A 23920-nucleotide genomic window follows, 5' to 3' on the forward strand; every position below is an offset into this window, starting at 1 on the left:
TAAGGACTTCTACATCTTTGTCAATAACAAAAAAAACGCACCTCTGCGTAGCGCACATGCATCAGCATATTTTGACACGGACATGGCTGGAAAGCTCAGGATGCTCAGCAGGAATGTGCAAGGGCAACAAGTACACTAGGAGTGTGGTTCAAAAGTGCGCAGCGCAGCCCGAACTTTCTCTGTGTTCAGGGTGAGGGATTTGGAGGTGTGTGCCCCTGACCACCACCCTGTGGGCTGGCTCAGGAGAAAGTCCAGGATCAAGCACAGGGGGTGTTCAGTCCCTCAGAGCTCAGTGCCGGCCAGTCCTGGAGGGACTATGTGTGTTGGCTGAACTGACCACCGGTGAGGGCCACACCGGGTCGGTCATTTCATACATGCTGAGAAGCATTTCCCCAGCGGTAGAAGATCTATCAACCCACGGCTTTTGGTTAGAAGACCTAACTTTTTACCGGACGATGGTGTCCATCAGTGTTATTGAGGCTATGCTACCATTGCTACTTCGCTGGATGGACTGGATTGGGGATTGATTGGTCGGAGCGTCAGAGAGCGCCCAACGCAGCTGTAGCTCTGATTACCACCGCATTCGTTCCTCGTCACTACCTTCCCCCGCGATCCTTTGTTTATACTCCGAAGCAGAAAATGGCGGCGGTGGTCTTTCTTAACGGAGGAGAGGAGAGAGACACAGCCTCCTCTTGAATGGCGATAGCAGTGGTCCAACGTTTCTTTCCTCTCTGGTAGCGTAATGTGCTGCTGAAAAAGAGATTCGGCTTTTTAACAGCCGCGTGGGATACTTTGTTCTGTGCCGACATAACACATCATGTAGGTCCGATAGTACTACGTCGCCGGCGCTGGGTGGTGGAATGTGAGCGCTGTGCAGAGACTGGGCGTTAGCAGAAGGGATGCTGGGCGTGTGGGGGGTGGGCTTGAAACTCGTTCAATTCCGCCTCGTTCCCCTCGATGTTTTCGTCGTCTCCCGTAATAGCGGTTGTTGTTGCTTGTTGTTGCGGTTCGCTCGTGCGTCGCCGCCACGCTAAAATAAACACAAAAACTAAAAGCGCACAATCTCTCCGGCTGCAGCGCGCCGACGTGACTGGACACTGCCGCGCCATCTACGTTTATTATTCTTATACATTCTTATACATGGGAAATTAAAGATGATAACGTTTTTAAAATCATGCCTTTTGTGTCTTTTATTGGATTGTCTAATTCAGATGTTGATCATCTAAGCCCAGCTAAGGCAGGAGATTAATGTTTTTCTGTGGTGACATTAATGATGGCAAGCAGAAGGCAGGAACTGATAACTGTCTGTGTCTTCTCCTGCCTTTCAATAGCAACTCTCTGAAGGCCCATTAGAACAATGTGGAAGGAGAGATCACCCATTCTGAGCAACTCTATCTATAAATATAGGAAGTAGAGAATGCATCAGTTATGCACGCACACACACACACACACACACGCACACACCTAAATTCAAGACAGCCGCACACACAAACTGGAGTTCATCTCGAGTGAAAATAATCTTCCTCCGACTTGTAACGAAGCCAGGACCTCTGTTTTCTGAAGATACCTCAGGCTTTTCCAGTGCCATCTGCTACACCGATACCTTCTCACAATGAAGCTGACTGAGGGCCAGTTGGCAACGAATCTGAGTACAGAAAGACTCGAGAGATCACTGGCAAGAAAAAGAGGCAGAGACTCAAACCGGCCAAGTTTCAGCGAACATAAAATCTGTTCTGTTGAAAGATAACGATTTTCTGTTTCAGGAAAATCTAACAAAGATGTATCCTGAATCTATGTAGGTGCACTGTTTTGTTGTCCAAAGATGTGTCTTTCTAGACCGTGTGTTATTTCCAGTTTGTCACATCTGCCAATAGTCATATTTTGCCTGTGAAAACCAGAACCGTTGGATTACCTTTAATACTCCCCCTTCCACACCAGGCAGGACACACAGAGGCATCGAGGGTAACTATGTCTTTCTCTGTTATCCCTTTTTATAACATTTAGTATGACATGAAGTCATAGCCATGAATCAGGAAGCAAAAAATAGATTCAGAGGCCGTCACCATTCAACCAAATGTTAACCTTGGACCATCCACCTATCCATCCCATATCAAGCATAAACAAAAACAATGGGATACATCTGTCAGGCTGTTCAGTCCCCAAAGGAGATGCTTATAAAGACAGCCGGTTAGTCCATCAATAATTAAAACAGATGTAATTCCTATTAGCCATGGGAGTAGAACCATAAATAGTTAATGTGCTCCTTGTGTCCCTTCCCCCTCTCCTCTTACAACTCATCTCCTCTGCTCCTCCTCTCATCTCCCTCTCTTCTGCTCCTCACGGTTTCTCCTCTTCAGAGACCAGTGTGGAGGCAGCGGGCTCAGACACAGACACACACCATCAGACTGATTAAAAAGGTCCCACTGGGGAGGAGAAAGGGGGCAATGAAGCGGACCTGGAGGGAACGGAGGCCACAATGTACGAACTGGCGTCAAGGGACTCCTTAGCTGGAGAGGGTGGCACTTGTGTCATGCATACACTTCATCCTGGCAACAATGAAAAACCGGCAGCTCTAATGCTTTAAGAGAAAAGACCGAAACAAAGCTTGTTTTAGAAGACGGTTTGTAGATCGTTAAAACAAGAATGTAAATGCTGAAAGGCCCAGCGGTCACATCGGGAGAAAGACTCATCCCATCGCTCCCGATAGGGTACAATAGAAGAACCCAAAAGCGTGGAGAGGGGTTTTGAGTCGAGGAGCTGAAGAGTTTCTGTACTCACGCCCGATAAATAACGTAGACAGGATGTAGAGCGGGGGGCTGAAATTGAAACAGCCGTCTACTGATGTCGCCCCATCAGTCACCAGACGCCCCTCATTAATCCAGACTCTCCCCAACCCCATCCATTCCCACTGCTGCTGGCGTGTCTCCCCTGTTGAAACTGCAGCGCTATCAGAGAGCCAACCCCACAGCCACCGTCCATCCATCTCGTTGATGACACAGGGCCTAATGCATTGGTTCTAAGCGAGCCACTCAGACAGGCCTCAGGCGACAGCAACGACAGAGGAGGCCAAAGAGATCCGCCGAGAACACAAAGGACTCTCAGACAAATAAAATGAGATTATTGCCACCAGCAACATCCACAAATTGCTCTGCGAGCTCGTTACAAATCTCATCAGGTACACTATTTTCCAGCAAGATCAGAATAGCCAGCCCAGACACTTTTTACTACAAGTGGCACAGCCATGTTCACATAATAGTCATGTCAAGACTTCTTGACATGCACTTTGCTGCTGACATTCACATGCTGTTAAAGCTGTGTGCAAGCACTACTATGTCGAAGTGAAAAACTCCAGATCTAATTTGCCTGACCTACATAGCCAACAGCAGGAGCACGCCAATCCATGCCGTTAATCAAGCAAACATCGCAGGGTTCCTCGGCATCCGTCTGAGACGAGGTCCCCTGCATCATAATCTGCTCTCCAGTTGCTTTCGTGTAATATTTACATTCTAAATGTACCAAAAACCACCCATTGAGTTTCGGTATAAGGTCATCAAAATGTTAAAGGTAGCATAAAAGACATGTTTAGTTACACAGAGTGCTGCAGGGTTGTATTGATGGAGCTGTGGTTTAGTTTTACCGCAGCCAAACAATATGGGGTCAGATCAGTCTCAATAATTGAAAATGCACACAGAGAGACTCACAGATGCAAGCATGAAGATTCATATTGCACACAGAACAATTCACAAATATATTCAATTCACAAATGCATGCAGAACGATTCACAAATATGTTCTAATGCACATGTAAATAAATTACGATTTATATAAATGCAAAAAGAAAAATCACAAACATATATATTTATCCATTTCTATGTGGATTTGTCTATTTGTTTGTGCATTAAGATGCATTAATTTGTTGATCGCACTGCATTTGTTTGTGGATCGCTCCACAGAATCCTGTGCCGTGGCTCAATCTGTAAATGCGATTTTTTTTTCAACATGGACCAAGCATGCTGTCAGCTGTTAATGAATGAAGCTACGTATACCAGTCAGACCGGTTCATTTGACTTAAGCTGAAGAGAAACACAAATATATCACCAAGAAAACAACCGTTTGCAACCTAAACAACCTTCACCTCCACATGCTGAACTCCTCTCACTCAATGCAATGGGTTGTATTGTAAGATACAGACACACACTCCCTCCTGGCTCCAGGGGTTGCATATCAGCCAACAACTCTAACTTAAAATAACACACTGAGATGGGACTCATTCAACGCTTTTTAGAAATCATAACACGGTGAACGTGTGACCCTCAAGAAAAGAGAAGTTTCCTATCGCTAAGTGGAAGTATTTGAGAGGAGTTTCCACTGTTGTTAAGCTGAGGGTTTCATAGCATCAGCATACCGTGTGTGCAACCTGAAACGTCTCCAAGGCCAGCTCGTACGTAGCCACTTCTCTCCCGCTGATGCCACCAGAAGCCGTATTCCACTCTCTGGGGCCAAAGTTTCTACCGCTGGTGAGGGGAGCTGGCAACTCTCTAAACAACACAGACAGTCATTCATCATCTCTCTAAGGAGTGTGCACTACATCAATCTGTCTGTCAGCAGCCCTCCAGACCAATACGCCTCTGCCTGCCTCTGTACATTCCACGGCAGATCTCAGCACTCCACAGTTCGCTCTCGGCGTATGGCTACACTCATTACGTCGCCAAGGAGCTCTGAAATATAAGCATGGCAATAACCAGCATTCCCTAGATTCTAGTAAGCAGTAAAAAATAAGTACATGTCGGTTACGGACCCAAATGCTGGTTGGCCTCTTGATAGGAGTTATTGTAGTAGACTTGGGACCTTGTAATCATGCATTTCTTAATTTGAAAAATTGCAACACAGAATCTGATGTGTTGCAATTTCTTATTCAATTAAATACCAACGGGGATGTGGATTAGGTTTACAATGCTCTGATGTTCCATTTCGATTGAATGAGAAATTATACGAGGATGGATAGGCAGTAAAAAAAAGACTTTAAAGCAAAAAGTAGCAGCCTAAAGTAGGATTGCTGATCTGTGTTTTCTTCAGATTTTCTACTTGTATCATTTTTTCTGCAGGCCAGTAAGTATAGAATGCTTCATATTTGGAGTTCAATGGACCAGTAGAACCAGTAGAGAAACTGATAGGTCTTATGGTTGGCTGTATCAGGGGTATTGGATCTGTCTCACTGAAACTGAAGGGGTTTGGAGGGGAGGAGCATCAACAGCACCTCTATACTTACAGAGTATCAGATATGTGCTACCTCAGCATCCTACTCTAATTAGGAGCCCAACAGGGTCTGTATCTAATCTAATCTAATCTCTCTCTCTCTCTCTCTCACACACACACACACACACTGGTGAGGAGAGAGAGGAGAGCAGAAGACACATTTCCTGTCAGGAAGGCTCTAAGCTTAACACAGTGCTCCTGTCTGTTTGACAGACACTGACAGTGAAAGACAGCTATCCTGAACAGGATGTCATGATGGATAACCTTTATCTAGACAGAAGAATAGAAGCTCTAGTCCTCGTGATAAAAAGGACAGCATCAGGCCTGGAGCTTTGAAGTCATATCCACCTACACTTATGACTCCATTATATGAGCAATCCAAGCATGGTGGATTTTAACTGGCTTAGATTTATTTTAAAGTTACCAAGAACAATTGTGTGCAACTGCTGTTGCACTGGTTATTTCACATGATATTTGTATTTGGTATGTGCTCTTCTCACTTATTTAAAGTCGGTGGGATTTACTTGGAGAAATGTGATGTCACTTATTTCTACAGCACAATCAGAATTCAACAATGCAAGAATCACAATCGGAAGCTAATAATTTGCTCATGTTGCAAAGGTGAACCCACTGTTGCTCAAATCGGATCCAACCGGGAGGACTCTTCCACATCACTAGTTGCTTTTTTACATTATAGTGGAATACACACAATTTAAAAAGTGTGTTCAGAGATATTCAGATGGCCGATTCGGCTCGGGTTAAACACAGCAGAATTAACTTTTTATTTCAAAGACATATTTCAGAGATGTTCTGCGTATTTGACAGATAACTGGGATCTGGACGATATACTATTGATATTTATATTAATAAATAATAGATTGTAATGTAGGTGTGACAAAGGACCACACCAGTCGAGTGCACTGGCGAGATGCCACTGGAGACATTGCTGTTATGTGCAACACTGGTGTAACATGAAGGTTCTCACATGTTCACACAATGGATTCAGGATCTTTCTGCACAACCACTAAAGCAATGCACATCAGCATGGTAGACATCAGTAACTAAGTCAGAAGGTAAGCGTGTGGTGTGTGTCGTTCCACTCGTGACTCCCTGTCAAGCCGAGAAGGCGGTGAATCTCACTTTGGCGTTGTAGCTGCACACCGGCAATCAGATCAATGACAGCTCTGCATCCAAATGGCGGAATTAAGGAACGGTCAGACGCAGACCTCTACTCTCCTCCTCATCTTTCACTTTCTCCTTCGCTCGCTTCAACCGGCTGACAGAGTGCCGCTGACAGCTGCAGCCCTCCAGCAACAGATTATACGTGAAGCGACTTGATTCGGGCCTATGCTCCCCTCAGCTTCTTTGTAAAAGCCCTTGTCAGAGCGGTGAGAGCTTTATGTTTTCGAGGCGACGATAAGCCACGGGTTTATCACATGAGGGCACTCTGAGCGGGGAGGAGGCCTGAACAGGACTTTCATAGGTATTAGCTGTAATGACTCCCTCCCCTTTACTCTGATTAACACACCAGTGGAGGCGGACACGTGTAAACGTGCAGGTGGGCATGTACACACACACTGCGGTGTAGAATACTTGCAAAAGTGTGAGTCTATTCTGGACCCCGAATCTCCTCCACCACCCATATTCCTACTCAGCACCACCATGCTTTCCTCTCAAACGGCATTTTATTTTCCTATGATTAGCAAAGTTAATAGGCCATTACAATGCTGCCCCATCAAAGAGGTTCTTTCCATGCCCAGTCTGGCTTTCCATTCCACAGCAAACAAATGTATCAGGGAGTGGAGTATATAACGGGAAGCTAATCCACTGGGATACTCCCAACAATGAAATGCCTTACTGGCAGTGCATGGCGGACTCACCCATTTTAATTGTGCGTACACTAATCTATGCCACACAAAAAGTGCTGAGGTTACATCCAACACTCTTCCTCTGTGGCTCAGCGCTGCATTGTGTGGGCGTGTGAGGTCTGGCGGATCAGCAATATTGTTTTTGTGGGACTCGGAAGGGTTTACAGAGACGTGTGCGCCCTTAGGGCTGCACTACATTTAATTTAGCATGAGTAACTGTACAAAGGGCGATCATGGATGGATTTGATCACGTAAATCTGGGATCATTATGTTATAATTTGAGAACACACACACTCCGATTTGCTACATATTGTTTGGAGGAATAAAAAAAGTTGTAAGATGACGGCTGATGTTATTCGAGGCTAATCCCTGAAGCTGGCTGTCCAGGTTTCTCTCAGCAGCCTGAGTCAGCAAACCAGTTCAAAAGATGGAGCCCTTGGTTCCGGCCGGACAGCTTTTAGAGACTTCTAGAAACATACTGAGTGGCAATAAAGCAGTAGCATTTCGGGGAAGCACATTAATAACCGGTTCATAACAAACTCTTCTGGCTCTCTGCGTTGCCTCTCAAGTGTCAAGATATTCGGTTCTTTTCCGAGAAATCAGACCGCCTAGGTGAATCCAAACGATGTGCCTGACTGTTATTGATTTTGCATATTAAACTTCTTCAATTACAAAGGAGTCATGTACTGTCCATAAAAGAAAGAGTGACCTGGTTTTTGGTATTTGCACCTTGAACAAATTATTCCTGCATTTCCCAATAAGGGTTATACCTCAATAAAATAAATATTTTGGAAACTACGGAGAGGTCTGCATCTTGCAGCCCTACAGCAACCTTAGTAAGCCAGAATCTGGCACGAGACAGAACATCCGATTTAATCTGAGTCACTGTCACACCGCAGAATGGACTGTGGACATGAAGGGGATCAAATCATCATTTGCCTTGGTAAATAGATTAAATAAGACCGTTGCCACAAGTAGTTGAGCCTTAGCTTTCCACATTGCTGCAGGTTGGCACTGACATTTGGCACCTCCCATTTATCTTGTGAAAGGTCATGAATTGTAGCAGGTTCTGTAATGAGTCATGTGCAGAAGGCATCAAAGTTCACACTAATACCAGAAAGGTCAACTGACACAGTAATGCCGAGGCTCTGTGTTGCCACGAACTCATCAATACATTAATTGATGGCACTATTTCGGGGGCGTTTAGGCACACGCACTCTGTGGCTACTGTTACAAATCCAAACCGCATGTGCCATTATCAGCACTGTTACGTGCCAGCGTTAAGAGAAGGCAGGGTGGCGTTCACACACGTAAACTAGTTCAGCGAAACATGCGTAATCCTTGGCATGGCCTTCACTCTCTGACACGTGTTAATCATGCTTGTCATAACAAACACATTTGGCAGTCGTGTTTGCAAAGCTCATGGGAGGGTTGACGGGGACACCCAGTACGACTGCTGTGTGTGGCACAACCCCCGACTTGGGATTCTTCATCAGTATAAACACTGTTGAAATCCAACCTTCATGGAGTTTACAATGTTGAGTTTGTGATGACAATGTTTCGGAGAGGTGTTGCTTCAACTCGGTTATCATGTTGGAGGCGGCTGCAGTTTGTGGTGCTGTTGAGCTGCATTATACAGAATGGTGATTGTGTTTGCCTCCCCTCATAGATCATAATACAATCCCAGTTATATTCACCTAAGGCCCAGATTTTCCCCATCATGCATTCACTTATTTTAATATTTTTTTTTCTTTTCGTTTTTGGATAGTATCTTAATTTATAAAGTATACATCAGCACAGGTGTAGTATTCAATATATACCATCCAGTCTTTCAGATTAAATAACATTTTTGGGAGAGTGTCCATACAAACAGAGAAATACATCAGACAAGGGGGAGACTAGGGAGGGAGAGGGATAGAGGTCGGAGAGGTGCATTCACTTATTTTAATGTAGAGCGTATACCCTGAAATCACTGGGAGCAGCTCTCTTTTGTGTATTCACAGCAAAACCTAATGCAGAACAGGAAAATATATGTGAAAGTTATGCATTCTGATACACATGGTGTATCATGGTGCAGGTACTACTCTGTGTTTTTGATCACTTGTTAAACTAGAAATGTCCTTGGCCAGATGGGTGGAGAGCAGAACTCTATGCCACCTGGAGGTAAGTAAAACTCAACAGTCTTTTGGGCACACATATCATATTGTATGCATGTGCAATCCAATCCATCTATCCTTTGTGGAGCTCATATACTTACATTTTTGTTAAAAATGTGTCCGACAGATTGTTGTCAATTCTTAAGGCGTAGTTTGTAGCGTCGACATTTTGACTGTTTTATATTGTTAGATCAGAGTATTGTAAGATAAAGACTGGGTGTCAAACACAAGGCCCGCGGGCCGGATCCGGCCCACCGCATCGTTTTATGTGGCCCCTGGCGGCTTTAAAGACACGTGATCATTTTTCTTTAAAGAAATTGAAGAAAAATATACCGTGCTTTTATTTTGAAGGTTTAGGATTAAATGGATGTATGTTGTAATATTAGAGACATTTTCTTATGTACAAAATGTCTACACTCAAATAAACAATAATCAAATGCAAAGAGAGTTAATTAACCATGCCATGATGCTGATTGCCACAGTAAACATGAGTTTGACACCCCTGCAGTAACACCTTATGATGACAAAAAAGTTAAATTTCCTTCACTGAAAATAACTGGAATCATCTTTCATACAAAAAAAAAAGAAAAGTCTTTTAAACAAACAAAGCATAGACCATACTCTAGTGCAGTTAATAATAGTACAGCTCCTGATATGCTGTGGGCCCGTGTCTCTGGTGCTCGACAACCTGCGTTACAGATAAGAGATAAAGAGTCCAGGCCGGTGCCGCTGGTACAGGCTGATAAGCACTGATGCCCGGTGGTCTGCTGGCAGATCACTGTCCGCACCAGACTTCAGCGACAGATAAGCTCTCACATCCTTACACAACCTTTGTGTTAGCAGACCGGAGCAATGATGAGACAGAGTGGAGGAAAAAGAAAAGTTGTGGTTTGAGTTTTTCAAGATTATATTGTCCTGATAAATCACAGGATGAATTATTGTTGCCGTCTAGGATCTAAAAAAGCTGCTAACTCATCTTCTCAGTATGTTCTTGACCTCAGCTGACCTCAGAGTCATTGAGTCTTGGGTCTACTGACTAAATACAAAGCAGAGACAGAAGTAGAAATAAGTGCATGTGTTACATGTGTAAGGAAGCTCCATGTGCTGTTGAGTGGATGTCACAGAATTGTGTGTAACACGTATGACTCAGATTCCTAATCTATGTTTATTTATGGGAAGATCTTCGGGGAGCTGCTTCCTGAAACTTCCTGAGACAACAGACCAATGTTTGCACTTCTCAAGAAATGTACTATGTCCCCAAAGTAGAGACAATCCAGGAATACAGAGATAGACACAATTGAAAGAGGGAACCAGAAACAATACATATAGGAATATTCCACATTATTTTAAAAAATCCAAATTTGGTGAGCTGGAAAATGTCTGCCTCTTTCATTTAATGTCAACAGCCGACTACGCACTCTGCTCTCGTTAAATAGCCTATTTATGGTGCTTTAATCAAACTCATGTGATTGAAACAAATCCAGCAGGAACTGGAGCCAATCTTTACCGAAACACAATCTATTTCCCAGCAGCAGTAGCAGCTGTCCAGTAGTAAACCAATACGCACAACAATAATTGGGTGCATCTCATTGGAAGAACAAAATTGACTCATTCAGATTTAATAGTAGATTTAATATCAGCCGAGGTGTGCTACCGCATGACAGATAGACACCAGTCCGATTGATTGAAGGAATGAGGATGGGTTCGTAAATATTGCAAATATTTGGACCGGATAGTGCGAGTGATGCAAGTCTATGCAACAGATGGTAAGCGGAGCCACTCAAAAGCCAATCTGAAGTAACATAACGTCAAATAATTAGAAATCTATTCAAATGTCCGCTGTGAAAATAACAGTTCTCAGCCTGTAATGGACAATTTACAGACATCTGGATGGCGATGCATGACAATGAGCCAAAAGTGCACACACCCAGTGCTCTCTAATTACGAGCTGTGATTTTCTGCATTCTTACCTGCTCTGTGGTTAGCCTTTTTATACCTAATTGTGAGGGAGGGACTGTTTATTTTCTTTTTCTGATTTAGTAAGTGATGCAATCTAATAAGGTTGTGCGTGTTAGCTCCTACTTCAGAGCCGTCGATACAGCATGAATATGATTTGAACAATGTCTGTGATTGTGTTATTCTCTACTGTTTGCTCTCTGCTTATAAGTCTTTCTTCTTTTAACAAATATAGAATATATATATATATATATATATATATATATAATAACCACAGGGGTTAGCTGACTGATGGTGAATCTGCCGGTAACAAACTGGCAGGATACTACAACTCCCACCACCACCATCGCCCTCCATCTTTCCCTCTGTGCCTCTGCATCTGTTATTCTCAAAGGCAGATGTTCCAATGAGGAGAGGCAGCAGGCAGATAGACACCACCCCCCCATAAGATTACCTCTCTATCAGACAGCAACAATACACCCCCCACCGTCAGTCCAAGCCCCGCCACCTCTCCCTGCAGCAGCCCTTTGTATGAGCTTCATTGACCCTCATCTCTAGACAATTAGGACGGATAACAAGGGGCGGAGGGCCCACTGCTTGCTCGTAGGACCCTGAGATAGAAAACACAAAGGCCACTGGAGTGTCAAGCAGAGATGATGGAGCATATAATGAGTGGTCTGGGGGTCAGTTTATTTACGGCTGTGACCATGGCACCTTTTTAGAAAGATACCCTCTTGAATTGTAATGCTGCACTAAAGTACCTTGGAACTCTTGCCAGGTTGCTGCTAAGCAGTGAACATCGCATATTTTACCTCAGTGGATTTTGGTTGCAGAGGCCTGGCCCAGGGCCATATCCAACTGCTGTTGGGGAGAATGATGATGAATATTTGAGGTGCCATTAATCTTGGTCAGGTGGGTGTGTGGCAGCCTGTGCGTGTCCTCCTTCACGTCACATTCTCCCTGGAGCCAGTTGGTGACCAGACAGCACAAGGTCAGGCGGGAGAGTCAGGGGCCCCTCATCACTGACAACAGTGACAATGGGACTCGCGTGCATACTGTCACGTAAAACTATTAGTGGTTTCAATTTAAAATACATTTTATTAGAATTTTAGCACAACATGTCATCACTCAGTAGTAGTAGTTAAAGCTTAATCGTTATGGTTGGAAACAAAATTGTCTTTTTAAATGTTTTCTCAATGAGGCAGAAGCAGATATTGTTGAAGGTTTTCAAACTGTGAGTATTGCCGATTGAAAGTTTTCATGCAGAAAAAAATTGTTTATTATTAAAAAACAGAAACTGCACATGTCTCAGCAATAGTAGTGACTGGAAAATGACTTATTGGGTTGAATAGTGTTTCTTCACACTGACTCTTGCATGGACAGCCTGCAGTGCTTCCCATCTACCACAAATAATTGAGATCTTGGCGTTTGCTGCGTTTAACTAGTGCATGAAGATATGCTGGTGGGGGGGGGGGACTGAGGTGAAGAAAATGAAAGGTCACACCTAAGTGCTGCTGTATTGATGGCGAAATCACAGTTGGACGTGTCTGGTATAGGGTGTCATTGTGATAAGCTTTCATCTCTCTCTCTGTCAGGTGCAAACGACAGGCATATGTCAGAATACTGACTCACAAATAAATTGGTACACACAAACACATTCACAAATACTCATGAATACACAGCCACACACACCACGATGCTTCAAGATCAACGCAGAGAACAGCAGCTTTGCCTCTGCAGGTTTGGTGGACTGACTTTGAGGGGAATTCGTTTTCACATTTTCTCGCCAGCCACTCACTCATCCGTCAGGAGTTCAAAAGATTCATAATTCTCTTTGTTAAAACCAGAGCTCCTGCACAGGCCCCGCAGCGGAGCTGTAATCCTAAAATGAACTCCACATCACCTCCAACACAGCCAACGGGAACTAAGTAACGCAAAAGGGAAGGCAAGGAAAGTATGCCAACTGCCTGGCTAATTAGGTGAAGGATTTCTTTGGAGAAGGACGTCGAGTGGGATTGGAGGAAGTGCCTATGGGGGACTAATAACCCTGTTCAAGATGCGCTGTCACTACCATGTCAACAATATGGAGCATTGATAATGCATCGGGTACTGCGGCAGGAGATTGATTGTGTAAAATGATTATTTGAGACTATTTGGACATTTTTTCTCAGTTTGATTCGTTAAACAGAGATGACAGCGGTTTTGTTGCTGCCAGTGTCGTGGCACTTTCTAATGCCCCAAAGAATCATAGGAGCCAGTTATTATAGAGTTCATTAGGACAGCAGCGCTGCTATAAACTGGATAATGTTATTAATCTCACAGGAAGCAAACAATCACAACAGAGGAATGCAAACAGAAGTCTCAGTTCTCTTGTAAAGCAGAGGGTGGGTCATGATTCATGTTACTCCTGATGGTATTCAAAGAAGCCTCAATACATAAGAAGAAATTGAACATTTAAGTGGAGTATGATGAAAAGTTGCTTTTGTTTTGAACTAAAACCTCCTCCTCTGATAACCGGACTCCTCGTGAGGGAAATAACAACTCTGTGGCCCAGAACCACCGGGTTCAATGTAATCTGCATGTTAACGAACCAGACACACAACTAGAGAACAATCTATTCAAACAGCAAGACCAGGACACAATATATCCTTCTAACACAGGAGAGAATGGAGGGAGGATAAACGGGAATAGAAGCATGGGATCTGAACTCATGTTTGATCATTATTTATTTGGATTTCATAACAAATGAATCCCTTTACTCTTTTTCTCTATCCCATTGTACATCCTCTTTCTCTTCTCCTGGTCCATCTGGTATCCTTCCTTCCTTCATTAACAAATGGCCACATTAGTTTCAAGAGAAACCTTTTATGCGATTGTAAAAAAAGGTTGAGTAGTTTTGCCAGCAATGCCAGCGCCAGGTTTTCTGTCCAAATTAAGACTTCTATGATCCTCAATAAATCCCCAAATCTTCTTGATCTCCATGTATTTTTAGGATGAGAACACAGTCACATAATACAGTATAATAACTATCCTGCCAGATGCTTCTGTCTAAAAAGAGACTAAAGCCATTGTGTTATTGGTCTAAGTTTGGTTTCACCAAGGTGTTCCTGACCACAGCCACGAACGCCATTTAACCCGAACACACTCAATTTCACACAAATACACTCTTGAGTATAATCTGAGTCCTTGTGAGAGGCATTGGCCACGTACTGTTCTTTTCCTTCTCCTGATCCTATTTGATTAGATGAAGGCACACTCAGATCTTATGCTATTAAGATAAAAACTAAAAGCTCAACTGAGTTTTTACAGTCGACTAGAAAGCAGCTGTTCTCATCTAGCTGCAATCAAACCACCATTTTGAGAAAAGCAGGAAGATCCAAAATGAGCTTTTATACTCTTCGGAACATTTGTTCAATGGTATCATGACAACGGCATCATCTCTCTTCTGCTGAAAATGGGAATACATTGTCCATTTGTAGAAGGCAATTGTGCATGTTAATCTAGACTAATGCTGTGACTCATAAGGACATCACTTTGACATTATTACAGCACCCAGATCATAAGACATAACACCCCTTTCACGGCGGTTTCAGAGAGATTGTGTTTTCAGGCCACTTTAAATGAGAGCTTCACTGCAGTGGGGTGTCGATGTGTTTCCTACGGTTCTGTGTGGAGGCAGTGTGGGGAGAATAGAGTTTGGCAGGAGGTGCGAGGTTGAACTGATGGGTGTGAGGAATTTGTCTCACACCCAAAAGAAAAGAGGGAAAACTGGCCAATGAGGCTATATATATATGTATATACTGTATATACATATATATATTCTATTATCGGCCTGCAATTAACTGTGTGGAACTAGCCTGTGAAATGACCCTCTTGGTTGAAATGGAACATGAAATCTCTTTCAGTGTGGGTTGTTGAATTAAACTTCTTCAGCAGATCTCTTATATTGCAGCACTTCAACTTCTGTGCTAATGGTTTTACATGTTTTAATATTAACGACGATACAAATAGTTACAAATACATTTTTGCATTGCCTGAGAGATCGATAAGTCATATATTAAATTATGTACGTGCTATGAATAATGTATTTCTTCCTCTACGGTTTACCTAATTGATTCGGTGCACTTTCAATTCTGAACCCTAATTGGTGTACAAAACCAAACCATTATCTTATTATGTTCCACCATTATGTTACATGTTTCAACGCAGATAGAACAACATGGAGAATTGGAAATAAAAATGTCCATGCTTGGCAATCATTAAAAGGAGCAAGACAAAGAAAGAAATACACGGGTATAATAATGTGAGTAGGTTGATATAGTACAGCGTGTGTGGAGCCAGTGGAGGCGGGCTCAGAGGCAGAAGTTTAGTGACTCATTAATGACTACCTATAGCCTCATCTGTCAAGGCGAGCTTCTGTTGCTGCAATTTATGCACAAGTGATTTAAGTGCACCTATTACAGCATCCCTCAATAGTATAAATCTACCAATAATGTTTACATTAACATAATTATTTCAACACAAGCAGCCATTTAATTAAATTGAAGCAGGGTTCAAATTAAAGCTATACTATTTCAGCAGCACGCACACACTCTCACACACACACACACACACACAGACACACACTGCAGAAGAACCCGATCGATTGGGTTCACCGTGTTAGCATTGCAGATGGCCATCATGTGAAAGGTATCATGTGGGAATCAATCCAGGCAGCAGCGTTCAAGGTTTGCAGACTCCACCGGGATAAGTCCGCTCAAATCTGACGGGCTGGGATTTGGCACTCCAGAGCTTTGCTTGTCACAATATTGATTTAGAAATAATTACCAAGACTGCTTAGCAATTCCCCACATGTTCGCAAGTATTTTGCCGCTGCCTCCTTCCTGCATGCCACGGCAGCGAAGCAGACTTTTATTTCGCCTCTGATTAGATGTAGCAAACATAATCTGCAGAGAGCTGCCTGTTTTGAGATACAGCCGGAGTCGTCGGCCCCCCCTGCAGTGAAGGCTAACTGACACGCTAGTAGGTAATTACCACCAAAGCTGCTAGGTTAGCATACAAAGTATGACTGACAGCAATAAGCCCTCCAACTGCTGATTGAATCACCATCTTTATACAGATACGAATTATTGAAATATTCTATCAGCCAAGTGATAGCCTGAAACTAAAAACACATCTTTTCCGACTATATCTGGAGTAAAACACAGATTAGCACTTCAGTGGCACTTAAATAGCTCTTATTATGGTACTTTTGTAGTTCGACTATGTTGAGGAAATGTTACTTTCAGTATTCTTTTTGTTCTTAGTTTGTACTCTAGGTTAAATGCACTTATTGTCAGTCGCTTTGGATAAAAGCGTCTGCTAAATGACATGTAATGTCATGTAATGATATGCTTCCCTCCCTCCAAAGTCACCTGAAATGACTGAATACTGATGAATTCAGCTTTCTTTTTATACTGCCTGTCACTAGGATCAAACCTGAGGACTTCCAATTGCAGCTCTTCTAACTGCTGGGCAATGCTGCAATTCTGAAACGTAGGTCACAAATAAGCTCCATCAGCTTTAATATGCACTAGAGGGAAGGATGTAGAGGCATGCTTTAAATCATTTTCAGCTCACTGTGTCACCTTGCAATTGTGAAGCGTTTTATAATACTAAGCATGGACGTACAGACGTCGCACCATCGGCAACGGCTGCTCTGTGTCATTATGGCCAGAACAGCAGCACAAATATCTGCTTCATGACCGGAAAAAGCAGCATGTGCAAAAAGACGAGAAAAAACATGTCAAATGTATTTCTATCACCGTGGTTTGTGTCGTTTTTTTGGCACATCTGTTCGGCTGAGAGAATATGATAAAAGAGTCTACGCAGACCATCCGGCATCACTGCTCAGCGGGCCTAAAATGATCAGAAGACATGCAGACTTTAAGTGCTCTAATAGCACTAGATCATATAAACCACCGCTACTGCCCTGCCGTAATAGACTAATTATGGCTCGGTGCACGGCAGCAGACAGCAGCTGAGCACAAGCTCCCTGTTGCAGCCTCCAAATCCATTTCTCACGCATTCTGCCTGTGTTCGTGCCTAAATTAGAGATGGAGCGCAATGTAACCCCCTTCAGACAGAGGAACAGGACGAGAGGACAGTGACAGGTGCATTTGAGATTTGAGTCTGCCTGTGCTGCTTTAAACAGAGAGTGCCACTTAGATAACACCTACGAGACAGAATGCAATGAAAGGAATAATGGGTGTTAATTGTTTCCTCTCCTGGCTAAATCTGAAACATTATCATACAAATGAGCTTAGAATTCCATTTAGATATACCACAGTCCTTTGAAACAAATCTTCAAAATGGTGGGTTTTTTTACAGCTTTTTACATGTCATGCTAAATCTAATTTGGTAAGAAATGTTCCAGCCCTTATGACGAATACAATGATAACCAAAAGTAGAGAAATTGGCCACTTTGGTATTTTTGATTACAAATGCTTGTATAGTAATTAGACAGATAATACGACTTAAATGTATCACGTCTACAACATGTATACGTACGTATGCAGCATCAGAATACAAAAAGTATGAATATGTTATCCAACATAACATATATTCTAATATACCATCTGACTCAAGTGCTTGGTGTTCACAGATATTACTTACAATTAGAGAGCTCTTCCATAAGATGCTCTGCACTTGGTATTTCCCACATCATTTCTAATGATCAGTGTGGATAGGATAACAAATGTGTCGAGACCAGCAGAAACTTTTCTGATGAGCAGGAAATAGTTATTTTGCCCTCAATACAAGAAACCGGGGAGTTTGATAAGTAAAAGACATCGTAGTCAAAATGTTCCACATGAGATGTACACTTCTCTTTGAACTCCACAGCATGAGCAAAGATTAAACAGAGACTCACAGCTAAGCAAGGACAGAGATAATCCATTTCAGGATTTCCGAAAATTCTCCTGTGGTGGTTCAATGGTTAGGCTACAAAATAGCCTCAAACTTCGGTTCCAGTTCTTTTTGGAATAATTACATTTTGCCCAATTATTGTAGAATAAGCGACAAAACTATAACACTGGGTCTTAGTCAATAACAAGGTTGCTTTCATTCACACAGAGAACTGAAGGAGTTTAAGTTCTCCGCATAATACCCTTCATCGACACTGAAACTATCGTTATGCATAACTACACCACATTGACCATAACTACCCTATTAAAACCTCTGTGTGAGACCAATAATTGTGGTTATTTACCATCTGCCAACTCGTCTGGCAAGGCAGTTCAACATCAGCTCGGATCTCATGTTCTCTTGACTCGGCCTGTCGTAGCCCCTCGTCTCACAATGAGGGGTATTCACTGGATCTGACTAACGAGCTTCAGGTTGGAGAAGCACCTCTGCTGCCCCGGCGACTCAACTCTGTCAAGTTAATGGCCAAATGTGTGCGAACACAGTCGGTGAACGACCAACCCCAAGAAAGCAAACGGCTCATTTGCTTCACTGGGCTCATCTCTGTTAACCAAAGGCACGGCGAAGCTGGCAGATGGCTGCTTTAGCCACGATGATCTGGAGGATTCAGGACTTACTAGCATCTATCAATCAAGGAGTAAATCACAAAGGCCTTCAAAGTATGGATTCCATTGATCCAACTGGAATGGGTCATGACACAAATGCAACAGAGGCAACTCGTGGTGTAAAGAGTCGGATGACCTAGAAACCTACGCCACGTCCTTGAGGTGACTGATCAGTCAATGCTTAATTATTGGATATGGAAAATCATTTTAGCATGCCATATAGCCTTTCTGTGTCCCAGGGGAGAATATATAAACACTCTATAAATCATAGACTCATTTCCTGGATCAATAAAAATGTGAATGTAAAATGTAAATGTTTATTTATATTATTGATTGATAATGACATTTCTTGATCATTTGATAATTTTTGCCCCTAAAAATAATGACATAATGTTAGGAAATAGAGAAAACTGCCAATGATGATGCTTTTAAAATCTAAGGTTCCACGACCAAAAGCCCCCAAAAAACATCTAGAATTGAGAGATATAAAACATAAAAAAATAAAATTTGTGATACATTTTTTATAAATGCTTGAAATATTTGATGGATAAAGTATTCAAATTAAAGTTCCCTTTCTGGCAGAAGTATTTAACAGCAGTAGTAATAGCACCAGTATAAGTGGTAGTAGTAGTCATAGTAGTAGTAGAAGTAGTAGTAGTAGTAGTAGTAGTAATAGTAGTAGGATAGGATAAAGAACACCAAAGTATGAATAAGGATTATGTAGCCTATATTTACTGACTTCTTATTTTCTGTTTTATTATTATTATGAATTATTTATAATTTTCAGTCACAGTTTGGTAGGGTTTCAACAACATAACTACTTGGATATGTTTACGAAAACATATTCATAGGCTACAGTAGCTACAGTATCAGATATGTCCCTGGGTCATAACAACGGCTTCAGACACCTGAGTGCTAAGAGCGTCTACCTTGATTACATCATCAATCCTCCAATTGTTTCATCCATATTTCTTTTTCTACTTCATAAGCTGTGAGCATTGAAACGAGGACTGCCTGAGCACAAGAGTTTGTTCTCTTTAAGGCTCAATCAGAGAATTATGCAACTGTGTGTAACAGTGAAAATAGTTGATATAATGATATAAGAAAAAACTCCATATGAGCTTGTTTATGAATGTCTTCATGAACTGTAACCTACATAGAATTTCAAATTAATCTAGATGTATTAAAGACCTTGTTGAATTTATAGTCCATGTCAAATGTGGAAGACGTATTCACAATAATAAAGTTGCCAGATTCTTTCTTATCCACGGACAGTCAGTCATGATTTTAGCACCTCCTCTTGTGTTTGGAGAGTTGTGAGACAGTCTGGCCCCTCATCCAAGATAATGATAATGGCATTTTGGTGCAGTGGATATCATAAGCACTAAATGGAAGCCAGTTAAAAACCAACCGTCAGTGATATGTCTTCTAAAAACAATTGTGGAAGTATATTGTCACTGACCCCTGCATATTGGGAATATAGTGTTTAAAAAAAAGTTAAAGTGACAAAAAAGTTTCTGCAAGATGAAATTAAAATGAAAGTTATATACTTTACATAACAGAAGGAAGCGAATAATACCCATCATTATTTCATACTATGCAAATTAAGTGATTCACCTTCACCAAAGGCAATATACTGAATTTAAATACAATTCAATATACCATTATTATTATGCTGCTGCTCACTCGCGACGTAAATGATTAAATCTAGATGCGGTCATATGAATTTAGGATTAGGAACCTCTAGTTGTTTTGCAATCAGGAGGGGGAAAAGGTAGCAGACAGGAAGCAAGGTTTTCTATTACCAATGATTAAAACCCCCTTTGCTATTCCTTTTTAGAATAATAAGGAGCTGCCTTAATACTTAGAAGCAGCAACAGCATAAGCGAAATCCAATCGGTACACAGTTATACTTAAAAAGGAACAGTATACCATCCCTTAACCATTATACTCTTACCCTATGGTAACACTATCAGAGGCAAGCTTCTACTCTTGCACTGTTGCATGTTGCCAGAAATGTTTTTTAAGTCCATAATGTCTGCGAGGTTAGAAATGTGGCTCGACAACATGCATTGTTCAGAGGTAAGAATTATTATGGCATTAATCATTGAAGGTCATTAAAGGGGAATGCATGCAAAACAGGTGACCCTGGCTTAGTGCTGCTCTCAGCAACCCTGATGAACAGAGACAGGCGAACAAGCTACAACTGTAAATGAGTGCACATGTGAGTGAAAACAGGCTGGAGAAAATCAACAAGGATAGGACATATTTAAATAATGTTAGCTTTAGTCAAGCTTATACAAAATCCAATTCATTCATGTTAAGTCATTCACCAGAGAGATTTTTAATTTGACGATTTTAACTACGATATTTTAGAGCAGGAAAAAGCTGATAGACGATTAATCAGGAGCTGATAGTCTGCTTTTATATATTTTAGAGATAAACTGAACACAGGTCAGATTTATGAATTTATGAATACCACTTAAAATGAGCCCACACTTCATCGCCAGAAACAATAATGCGTTGAAGGTTTGAAAACAAATCTCAAAACGATCCAAAAACTAAATATCTAAAACACATTTAAAGTCCATCGTGCAACTATGGCTGGCCAGTGCCGGCGTCAATCCGACTCGTCTTCCCCTTTGCCGACTGCGACAAAGTAGACAACTCTCTTCTCTTTTGTATGCGAGACCGACACATACAGGTTCAATCAGACAAGCGTACTCTGGCCTCTCCGGATCTCTGGGAGTCCATGTCACCTCCTCCAGCACGGACACTGTGCCCATGCATGCATTTGCATTAATGCACCTGAAAGCCAGCTGTAGTCAAATCAATGATGAGATGTGCAACTCTAAACAATAGGAAATTGTAGCCGCAGTTCTACAAGCGACTCTGCACACGGCTGTTGAGCAAGCACGGAGCGTTACCTCCACATGCACTAATACCATTTCCAATTCATCACGGCACAAGCAAGCTAAATGAATCCAGACACTTGAGAGGCACTGCTCCTGTTGAACATTTGACTGTGACTGATACCAAACAGAGAAAGCCTGTCACCGTGTGATAGGGACACCGTGAGCTGCGAGGTAGAGATGCCTCTCGAACCAATCAGATTACATTGACATCGCGTATCAGAAGGTGGGGAAGCCAGAGGGAGATAGTGCTGAACACAAGGCAAAGCAGCAGCTGACAAATAAAGCTCGCCCCATGACACAAATCAGAAGAAAAACTCGATTTAAACCCATTATTGCTGTACTTCCCACAAGTCTGCTCATTTGAGCACGATTCGGTGTGATTCACGACGACGTGGATGCTAAATTGGGGAAACAGAAGGCAATCAAGGGAAAACAAATAGAAAACATGCAAGCTCGCTTCTGCTGCCTTGCTTCCTCTCGCTCTCTACTTTGCGGTGCCTCAGTCCCAATTGTGAGAAAGCCAGGCCATCTTGAGCTTTATTCCTACAGACAAAAGTGCAGACGGCGTCTGCCTATCAAGGACCGCACTCACCCATTCAGGATGAAACCCAAAATAATGTACAATTAACCCTTTTACATCCACACAACATGCAAACAGTCTAGAGTCTCTAGACAATGAAAGCACACTCAAGGCCGATATTTGGCAGCAGACATCTGATAAAGTGCCATGTGAAAGACACATCTGGGACCTCTTCAATGACATTTGTTGCCATGGTAAAGCTGAGGCACTTGAACCGTGGTTTTCAGTTAGTCCGTTCCCCTCTCTCTCTCCTGAGGGGACACTGTTCAGCCTGAGGAGCGTTACATCTCTGACAACTCATTACAGATCTTTCCTGCAATTTAGTGACAATTTGGGGATGTGTCAATCAAGTGTGGGTCGATATCATTGTCTAGTAGAGTGCACTGTGGTATTTAGAGCAAATGTATAGCCTTTTTTGTCTACTATTATGGCGTGTTTGCTACAGCTAAGGAGCTTAGTCCGTCTCATGCAACAGTATAATCTAGTTATGGCTGTTCTATTACACGCATGTAGAGGCAGGCAGTGTGGATTAATCCTATTGTTTCTATACAATTTGCCACCTTGTTATAGTAATCTAATCCAGCACAAGTGCTTTTGTTTACTACCTAGTTGAATTTGCCAAAAAGGAGCGTGGGAAAAGACAAGCAGGAAGCTTCTTTTTCTCTCCCTATTGACTTCAGATCTGTCTCTTCACAGTGGCACCATTCATGTCCACATTCTCATCCTCACTTAAGGAAAATAAAGACAAACTCCTGCCCGACGTCGGTCTCAGCAGTCTGACGAACACAAAACAGACTGAGCATTCATACAAGAAAATGTGCTGGGATCAGCCCAAGCTCCTTAAAGCAAACATCGCAGTCGAGTGAAACTCCGGAACTAAACTTCTTCAGGTCAGCTGAAAAAATGGCCACTTGACACACAGATCTGCCCATTTACAATGCGCGGCCAGACGGCCACAGCAAAAGCACATGATAAGCATGCTTCACCATTTGTTTACAAAACGGTGACAGACGGGAGTGGAGGGTGTCAGGGTCGTGAATGTGTTCACAAATGAGGTCACAAGTGGATTTAGGCAGGACTATGTAAATGACCTTTCCGACAGGATTTCAATGAGCACTAATCTGCCTGTGTGACCTAGTCTCATCTCTCTCTACCCCCTATTAACAAAGAGCCTCTGTCAGCGGGTTTCCCTCTGCTGAGAGACAGATGAGGGAGAGAGCAGACAGACACACACACACACACACACACGCACACACTAGTAAAGCTTGAACTAGAAAATGGAGATAAACAAATAAGCTTAGTTTTCTCTGTTCTTTCTAAGCTATTCTGAAATTCTAAGAAAGAGGCCTCCACTTGATCGGGTTTAAAACAGTCATCGGGTTAAATGCTGCTGTAGTGCGTTTTGCACACGGTTTCTGTCATTGCCAAATTGCATTTGACTGCTCCAGCTCACATGTCTGTGACTGTTTTTCTTATTCACAGAGGAGATAAAAATGAGGAGGAGGGGTCATATCAGACGTAAAGCTGGCATCCACCTCCGATATTGAGGCCATGTGAGTCTGATGCACTGGTTTTGCTGGTGGAACAGCGCTGACTCATCCCAGAATAGGAAACAAGTAGGA

The 23920-nt window shown here is 42.4% G+C and overlaps 1 protein-coding gene across 3 annotated transcripts in view; it reads right to left on the bottom strand.

The window, feature by feature from the left end:
- The window catches only part of sash1a (SAM and SH3 domain containing 1a), a 150737-nt gene that overhangs the window by 111988 nt on the left and 14829 nt on the right, over positions 1 to 23920 (bottom strand). The window lies entirely within an intron of this gene.

Source organism: Pseudoliparis swirei, chromosome 12, assembly GCF_029220125.1.
Source record: "Pseudoliparis swirei isolate HS2019 ecotype Mariana Trench chromosome 12, NWPU_hadal_v1, whole genome shotgun sequence".
Classification (NCBI taxonomy): Eukaryota; Metazoa; Chordata; class Actinopteri; order Perciformes; family Liparidae; genus Pseudoliparis; species Pseudoliparis swirei.